At 40.2% G+C, this 8,369-nt stretch overlaps 1 pseudogene; it reads left to right on the top strand.

The window, feature by feature from the left end:
- The first annotated feature begins 234 nt into the window (after window positions 1–234).
- LOC123852332 (cyclin-A2-like) lies at window positions 235–1,728 on the top strand (annotated as a pseudogene).
- The last annotated feature ends 6,641 nt before the right edge of the window (window positions 1,729–8,369 follow it).

Genomic DNA, 8,369 nt, shown 5'->3' with positions numbered 1-8,369 from the left:
TTTGGATACTAGCCCTTTATCTGATATATCATTTGCAAATATCTTCTCTCAAGGGCACCTTTAGCCCTCCCTGCCCCGCAGTGCTTGCCTGCGCCTTTTGCAACCTTGGCGGGGGGGTTCTCCTGCGCGATCCTGAGCCCGCAGGTGGCCAGCACTTCTTCAGGGGGTTCCATGGGATGGAGTACATGCTGATTGGCACCGCAGGTGGATCAAGCCAGAGCCCTGGGAGCAGTGATGTTGGGCAGCTCTGCATCTGGGCCTGTGGCCCTCAAGGTGGGCTGGGCACTGCTAACATTGCTGCACACGGTGCTCCAAGAGGACCAGGAGAACAGCAACCCCGAGAAGAGAAAGCAGTGCCCACCCAGCAGCCCCAGACCCGGGGGCCCGCATGGTCCAGCACCACAACCGAGGCCCAAGACATGACATGTTGTACCTCTTAAGTATCTTCTATAAATGATGAGCATGTTCCTGTTCCTCCCTGGAAAGCAAACAGTAAACAGCCTGCATTTACCATTCATGTGGAGGAAGCAGAAGAGACTTAAAAGATCGAGACTTTAGCTCCATCTAAAAAACAGAACATGAAAATGTCCGGGCTTTTAACTCAGCTATTACTTTCTTGGATCAAGAAAATCGCTGGTGCCTCTTGATTATCCAATGGATGGTAGCTTTGAGTCACCACACACTGTGGACATAACAATTCTACTAGAAGATGAAGAGCCAGTGAGTGTTAATGAAGTGCCAGACTACCCTGAGGACATTCACGCTTACCTCAAGGAAATGGAGGTGAAATGTAAGCCGACCCTGGGTTACAGAAGAAACAGACAGCCAGCCCTCATAGCACGAAGGCTATCCTTGTGGACCGGTTAGCTGAAGTAAGAGAAGGATATAAACTACAGGATGAGACCCTGTATTTGGCTGTGAGCTACACTGATAGGTTCCTCTCATCCATGTCTGTGTTGGGAGGAAAACTTCAGCTTGGGGGCACTGATGCTATGCTGTTGGCTTCAAAATTTGAAGAAATCTACCCCCCTTCTCCGAAGTAGCAGGGTCTGTGGACATTACAGGTGATACCTACACCAAGAAACAAGTCCTGAGAATGAAACGCCTAGAGGGTTTTTTTTTTTTTTTTTTTTTTAAGATTTTATTTATTGGAGAGAGAGAGAGACAGAGATAGGAAGAGAGAGCAGGAGCAGGGAGGAGAGGGAGAAGCAGGCTCCTGCTGAGCAGGGAGCCCAACATGGGGCTTGACCCCAGGATCCTGGGACCATGACCTGAGCCGAAGGCAGATGCTTAATGACTGAGTCACCCAGGCGCCCCCGCAACACTGAGTTTTGAATGAGCTTTGCTTTTGACCTAGCTGCACCCACAGTAAATCAGTTTCTTGCCCAATACTTTCTTCACTAGCAGTCTGCAAACTGCAAAGTTGAAAGTTTAGCAGTGTTTGGGGGAGAATTAACTTTGATGGATGCTAACCCACACCTCAAGTATTTGCCATCAGTTATTTGCCGGAGTGGTTTTTCATTGAGCGTTCTACGCAATCACAGGACAAAGCTGGCATGAATCTTTAGTTCAAAAGATTGTGTGTATACTCTGGAAAGTCTTCAGCCCTGTCTCATGGACTGTCACCACACTTACCTCAGAGTACAACAGCCAATAAGAGAAAAGAACAAAAGTTCAAAGCATCATGGTGTTTCTCTCCTCAGCCTCCCAGAAACACTAAATGTGTAACAAAGAAAGACTGGTTTTGTTTTCTAAGATGTAAACCACTCAGAGTAGATGGTGTATAGTTTTTCTAAAGTTTTACATTTATAATCATGTCTGAATACAGAAGTTATGGTCAACTACAAATTGTTTTAATTTGTATATCTTTTGTACCTGTAACTATCTTAGATATTTGGCTAATTTTTTTAAAAGTAGGCTCCATGCCCAACATGAGGCTTGAAATCATGACCCTGAGATCAAGAGTCACATGCTCTACTGACTGAGCCAGCCAGGTGCCCCAATATTTGGCTAATTTTAAGTGGTTTTGTTAAAGTATCAATGATGTCAGCTGTCAGCATCATAAGCATTAATAAATGGATTTGGAAAATTTGAAAAGAAAAAAGGGAGAAAGGGAAGAAGTTGCACAACTAGTTATCAAACAGGTAATTAAATGAGAAATTCTTGGCTTTTTACTGCTTTGTTAAGACACACGCGCGTGTGCACACATATCCGCGCACACACATACCCTTCAGAGTTCATGGGCTGGTCTGTTGGGGGGAAAACAGGTCACTTTGTTGGAAAGAACCCAGCCTTGGCAGTTGCATTAATCTGTGCTCAGGGATCAGCCAATTTCTCCCACGCGTGGGATGAATAGGCTTATTCAGGAAAGGGCGTCTGGGCAGGAAATGGGGGAGTTGTGGCTAACAGAGCTGGGCTAGCCCCTGAGAGTGGAAGGGAGATGTGTCATCAGAACAAATGAGCATCAGCCAGGTGAGGGAGAGGCCAAAGGCGCTTGTAGAAGGTGAACGAGAAGGAAATGAAGAGTTGCGACCTGTTATCAATTAGCAGGGTTCTCAGGGCAGAGCCATAAGCAGAGATGGGCTATGGGTCCCGTACTGCACTCATCACTGAGCCCTCCATGGAAGAGATGCGTCCCTGTGACCTTTGGCCTAGAATGACGCATTTTGTTATTGCCTTATTCTCTTCAACACCATTACCAATGTTCCCCACTATTTCTCAGCACTGGGAGGAAAGAGCCAGTATTGAGGATCTATAATGGCTAGTAAAACATTAAAATTCCAGATGCCTTTAGCTTCTATCTCAGGACACCCAGTTCAGTGGAAATAGAAAATCTGGAAATTTCTGTTCACTGACGGGGTGTTTCTATATTGGAGACATGACAGTACACAACTTGCCGTGGGAACTTTGGTGAGATTCTTTCCTCAGCCCACAGTGTAAGCCTTCCCTTTGAACTCGGGAGTGTTTCCTTGATCACCCAAACTTGTTCCCTCTGTGCTACAATCACACATGTCTTTGAACAAAGCAATCAAGGGCTCTGGTCTCTTGGGATGCAGGCTGTGTTCTTGAGGAACAACCTGTTTTCTGGAACAACCTGCAGATATCTGGGGGAGGAGCAGCCTCTGGGACAGATAGTGAAGCATGTGGTCAGGCAATGGGTTTGCTTGCCCTGGGGGTTTATACCCCTGTCTTCCCCATGAGGGATGTACCTTCAGATCCTCACATTTGTGCATATTGATAAGATGACACTGATTTCATTCCTAGGATCCTATGTCCATATATCTAGTAATGTCTAAGTTTCCCAACTGAGCTGGTAGGAAAAAAAATGTGATCTTTGGAAAGTGAAGACAATCCATATGCACTAGGGGTGAACTTGTGGCTATCTGTAATGACAAGCATAATGACATTTTCCCTGTAGTAAGTACCTTTGTATACTATCAATATTACTAATATAATAAGAGTTATTAATTGAACACTTACTATGTACCTGGCACGAATGTCAAGCACTTTAAAAATATAAATGAGGTAAATACTAATATTATCCCTGTTTTATAGATGAGGAAAGTGAGGCTTAGTTTAAATAACTTTCCCAAAGACTCATAGCTAGCAGGAGGCAGATTCCACTAACCTAATTCCAGAATGCCGCCTCTTAGCCTCTATGTTATGATCACCCCTGTCCACACAACTAAAAAGTGAAGGAATGGGGGTTCAAACTCAGGCAATCTGACACAGGGTCCTCACCTTTCTCAGGCATTATGTTTATGGTTTCGTTTGTGTTTACACATATTTTCACCAGATGTGCTGAATCAAGTGCTAGCTCTTTCTTCTGGGGGACAGGTGGAAGTCAGAAGAATTCGTTGTCTATTGCTTAGCAGCTATGGACTTGCTGGTGTAGATTAGTTATATGTATTTATGGGAAAGTAAGACTTTGTATTTATTGTATTTAGATGTAGAAATAGTCATAGGCACTTCTTAAAATTCAGACTTGTAAACAAATGTGGCAGCAAGAGTGCCATGGTATCTATTTCAAACGCTAGCAAGTCACACTGACATTTTTGAGACCGTGTTAACAATGGTTCAGCTCTAAGAGGGAAAAGAAAAATGCAGTCAATGGAGTGACGTCATTGTCAACGATGTCTTACCTGAAATGATGAACTTATTAACATTATGTATGATTTATGAACAATTTAATCTATGGCTTTTCAAAGTCATCTAAAATATTTCATATTTCAGACTTGTTTGGTCAGATCTGTACTATAAGAAATTAACAGTGTAAGGAAACACACAGAGAGGGTTTATAATTTGTGATAAAAATTAGAAATAGTCAAATGCAGCTTACTTGTAACATTTTCTTTCACATGATTAACCAGCAGATAGGTTTTCTGTTTAGCTACAAAGAGAAGGGGTTTAAGATCCCTTCTGGAAAAAAGGAATTTGAGATCCAAGTAATCAGCTTCATAATTTTCCTTTAATGCAAACTAAGTGAATTCATTCTCTGATTTAATTTTTTCCACTCTCGGAGAGGTGACTTATATCGTTCTATTTCCACAGCCTTTGCTAGAAGTTTATTTAAGCCCTGTCTTAGTTTGAATCTAAAATTCCACGAAATAAATGACCAGATAGGCCCTGGGCAAAATGATGAAGTAGGATTCTGTAGATCCTGAGTTCAGCCTCTTGACCTTCCACCCCCTTGTTTCTATCTGTACATTCTGTAAGCCCATTGGAAGGGTGCTGAGGCCTTCAAGGTAGTGGTCCGTGTGATGGTAGCTATTCATTCAACAAGTTTTTTCTGCCTTCCAGACACATGGTAGATTGCGCTTCTTGACTTCTTTGGAGTCTGGTGGGGCCATGTGACCAGTTCTGGCCAGTGAGTTACATTTGGATGCATGTGTCATTTCTTATCAGAGCATTGCATTGACAGGGCACCGTACTCCAGAGCTCTCTTTCCCTCTGCCCCTCTTTTCCTCAGCAATGAGCGTTATACAGCTGTCCTAATAGTCTCTGCTTTGTAGAATGGGGGTGTCATGGAAAAGAGCTGACACAGGAATTATGTAATGTGAGCCACTTTTTTGTTCATTTTATTTTTATTTATTTATTTTATTTATTTATTTTTAAAGATTTTATTTATTTATTTGAGAGAGAGAATGAGATAGAGCGAGAGCATGAGAGGGGGGAGGGTCAGAGGGAGAAGCAGACTCCCCGCTGAGCAGGGAGCCCGATGCGGGACTCGATCTCGGGACTCCAGGATCATGACCTGAGCCGAAGGCAGTCGCTTAACCAACTGAGCCACCCAGGCGCCCCTTTTTTTGCTCATTTTAAACCACTGAGATATGGGGGGGCGGGGCATGGGATATTACCAGAACATAATAAGCAAGCCTGGCATGGGGCCAGTATTACCTGTTAGATGCGTGGAATAGCCAAATCCAAGAATCATCAAGATAGTCCTAAGGAACAATAAGGTGGAGGGATCGGGAGACTTTCCTTTTATATTAAGCTTTATTATGAAGCTATTGTCATTAAAACAGTGCAGTACTGTTAATATCATAAATAAAATAGACAATGAAAGAAAAAAACCAGACCTCAGAAGGAGCCCTAAGTATACTGGGGAAATTCTGTATTTGACATAGGTAGTGTTGTGAATCACTAAGGAAAAATGGAATAGTCAAAAAGTGGTGCTGGAAAAGTTGGTGTTCCATATGAGGAAAAAATAAAGTTAACTCCCTAACTCATACACAAAAACCAATTCCCAAGTGGATTAATGAGTTAGATGTGAAAGGTAAAATTTTAAAACTTTATTGAAAGCTTTGAGTAGGGAAGGAATTCTTTTTTTTTTTTTAAGAGATTTTTATTTATTTATTTATTTTTTAAAGATTTTATTTATTTATCTGAGAGAGAGAGAATGAGAGAGAGCACATGAGAGGGGGGAGGGTCAGAGGGAGAAGCAGACTCCCTGCCGAGCAGGGAGCCCGATGCGGGACTCGATCCAGGGACTCCAGGATCATGACCTGAGCTGAAGGCAGTCGCTTAACCAACTGAGCCACCCAGGTGCCCTAGGGAAGGAATTCTTAAAAGAGATAAGATTGATAAGTTAGATTACATTAAAATTAAGAAATCAAATCTTCCATCAAAATATATGGAAAGATAAGCCCTATACAGCAATGTATATAACTTGTGGAGGATTACATTTCAGAAAAAAAGAGAACTGAATGATAATTCACCTCATAGGCATAAGATCACAGCCATTTCACAAAAGAGGAAGCACAAATGCAAAGAGAGATAAGAAAAGACCCTCACATATCATTAGTTATCAGGAGAATGTAAATTAAGTGCACATAAAATCTCAAAAATTACGAAGTTTGCCAATACCAAGTGTAGATGTGGGTGTGATCTATGAGAATTCTCATGCACTCTTTATAGGAGTGTAAGTTGGTGCAATTACTTTGGAAAACAACTTTTTCATTCTTTTGTAAAGCTGAACATTACTGAGCAATTTCACTCATGGCTGTCACAAAGAAATACTTTAAATATCCATACTAAGATGCAAGCGGTGGTACCATCATGGAAAACAGTGTAGAGGTAAGAGATATGGGGAGATGTTGGTCAAAGGCTAGTGATTATAGTTAAAATACTATATTTTATGCTTGACATTTGCTAAATTAAACGTTCTCACTGCACCCACACAAAATGATAATGATGTGAGGTGAAGGATATGTTACTTAGCTTTATTGTGGTGATAATCTCACAAAGTGTGTGTGTGTGTGTGTGTGTGAGTGTATCTTAAAACATCATGGTGTATACCATAAATACACACAAGTTTTATTTGTCAATTTTAGCTTGATAAAAGCTAGGGGGGAAAAAAGACATGCAAGAATGGTCTGACCAGCATTGTTTATAAGAGCAAAAATCCTGAAACAATCAAAATGCCATTGACAGGAGTATATTTAATTGTGGAATATCTTTTCAATGTGTGTGAAACTCAATGAATTTAACATTGATGCATCATTATAGATGAATATTTGCAGAATGAGAAAAATAAGTCATAGAATAATACATACAGCGTGGTAACATTTTTAAAATGCCTAAAAACAAGAGCAACTGAACAATATTTTGAGAAGGAAGCTAGGGAATGAATGGTCTAGGGAGAGGGCACATAAAGAAATAATGATTTTGCTAATATTCCAACTCTTAAGTGGGTGATAGGTCCATACATGTTCATTTTTATTATACTTTCTTCATTATATATGTATCACATATGTAACAAATCATATATATATAAAATATAAAAATAATCTTTCTCATATATGTATTTTCCCCCCAAAGAATTTTTTCAAATAAGTGTCCAATGAAGTTTAAACAAAAGATATCTCTTCATTGGGAATCTCTTTCCAGCAACCTGGAAATTCTTCATGGTCTAAGCACTTTTTAACAGTGTTCAAAATTAAAGTTGCCTTTTCCAACATTTTTTAAATTTCTGATTTCAGTGTTCATGAATGCCTCTGAAATAGTAAGTAACAGAAAAACTCAAATAGTAAATAACAGAAAAAATAGTAAATAACAGAAAACTGGCAACCTATTCTCTTCCTCCTCTTCTTGCTCCTGTCTCTCTTTTCTTTCCATTTTCTTTAATTTCAACCCAATTATTGATCATTTGTTGCTTTATAGTTGTTACTGATTTTTCTTACTTGGGTATATATAATTTCTAAGACATTTTCCTCTAACAGACTTAATTTTTTCCAACATGGAACACCTTCCTCAGATGATAGCTTGTCTTTTCAATATTTTCATTCAACTCTTCAGATAATTCTTCCATGCCTCTGTATCAGAGCTTGGAATTTCCCTGGAACTCCACAAACTATAATAACCAACATTCATTATTGTTCTAAGTTCTAGTCTAAGTTTTCCCTCGTTCAGTCTTCACGAAAACCCTACCATCTTATCCCCATATTGCAGATGAGAAAGCTGAGGCACAGAGAGGTTAAAAATCACAAATGACAAAGCTGGAATTCAAACCAAGCCGTCTAGCTACAGATTCCACGCTCTTAACTAACTACCATATCATCATGACGCCCTTTTGATTTTAAATCAACCAGTTTTCTGTCTGAACCAATAATATTATCTATTGCTTACAGTAACAAATTTTCCATTGGGTATCTTTCAACTCCCCATTATTGAAATCTCTCTCTAGATAAGATGTGTGTCTTTACCAAGGTTTGTACCTGATTTTCAGGTATTTGGTTGGCTCTATCAGATCCTGGAACCTGCAAGTGTAACTAGTCTAGCCTGCTAGACTGGTTTGGGGTACAAATAAAGTCCTGTTTCTTTTTCAAAAACCAATTAAACTTAATTTTTCACTGCATGTGTAATAAACT

This window comes from Mirounga angustirostris, unplaced genomic scaffold, assembly GCF_029215605.1.
Source record: "Mirounga angustirostris isolate CCGP_5_RB_7025 unplaced genomic scaffold, mMirAng1.0.hap1 SCAF_14, whole genome shotgun sequence".
NCBI classification, from domain to species: domain Eukaryota; kingdom Metazoa; phylum Chordata; class Mammalia; order Carnivora; family Phocidae; genus Mirounga; species Mirounga angustirostris.
Note: the sequence above shows the minus strand (reverse complement) of the source record. Positions and strands in the feature narration are given on the sequence as shown.